We start from the raw sequence: 1,036 nt of genomic DNA, 5'->3' as shown, positions 1-1,036 counted from the left end.
GGGGTAGATTTAACAAAATAAATGAATAAGCAGTTACTATAGATTTTCTTTCCTTAATATTTTGTCCTAATCTTCTTTCTGTAATATTCTATGTTAATTTTCTTTCCTTGTTATTTTCACGTTCATTTTATTTCTGTAATATTTGAATGTTATTTTTTTATTATTTTTTTCCCCCTAATATTTTAATGTGAATTATGTTTCCATAACATTTTGTATTCATTTTCTCTCAGTATCATTTATATGTAGGTCTATCATTCTTTTGTTAATTTCTCGTCTGTAATATTTTATATCAATTTTCTTTCTGCAGTATTTTATATTACTTTTCTTCTCTATAATCTTTTATATGAATATTCTTTCCATATTTTATATTAATTTTTGCCCTGTAATACTTATTATTAATTTTCTTTCAGTAATATTTTTTGTAAATTATTTTTTTTGTAAATTATTTTTGTATGTGTCTATTTGCTTTCTGTAATATTTATATATGTTATGTTCATGTTTATTTTCTTTCTGTAATATTTATATATGTTATGTTCATGTTTATTTTCTTTCTGTAACAGTTATATATGTTATATTTATGTCAAGTATCTTTCTGTAATATCTTATACTATCTTTCTTTTCTATCAAACGTCTATCGTCCTTTTCTCCCTTCCTTCTATTTTGTGTTTGTTACTTGCTTGTAACTCCTGTAATCTTGGGCACTTATATTACCTCATTGTGTTGCAAGTGCCGTAAAACTCTTGCTAAGTGGGAGGTTGGTGGGTGCTCTGGTGTGGTCTGCTTCTGCTTTCCTGTCAAACATCTATCGTCCTTATCTACCCTCCTTCTTCTTTTTTATGTTTGTTACTCTCTTGTAACTCCTCTTATCTGCTGGCGCTCATATGACCTTATTCAGTTGTGAGCGCCGTAAAACCTCTACTTAAACAAACAAAACAAACTCTTACAAAAAAACAAAACAAAACAAAAAAGTTTGTACGTTGACTTTGTTTTGGTCCCAGGGCGTACAACTACAGCGACGTGAACAACTCTTCCAGTC

Source organism: Aplysia californica, unplaced genomic scaffold (genome assembly GCF_000002075.1).
Source record: "Aplysia californica isolate F4 #8 unplaced genomic scaffold, AplCal3.0 scaffold01244, whole genome shotgun sequence".
NCBI classification, from domain to species: Eukaryota; Metazoa; Mollusca; class Gastropoda; order Aplysiida; family Aplysiidae; genus Aplysia; species Aplysia californica.
The sequence above is the reverse complement of the archived record's forward strand: the minus strand, read 5'-3'. Positions refer to the sequence as shown.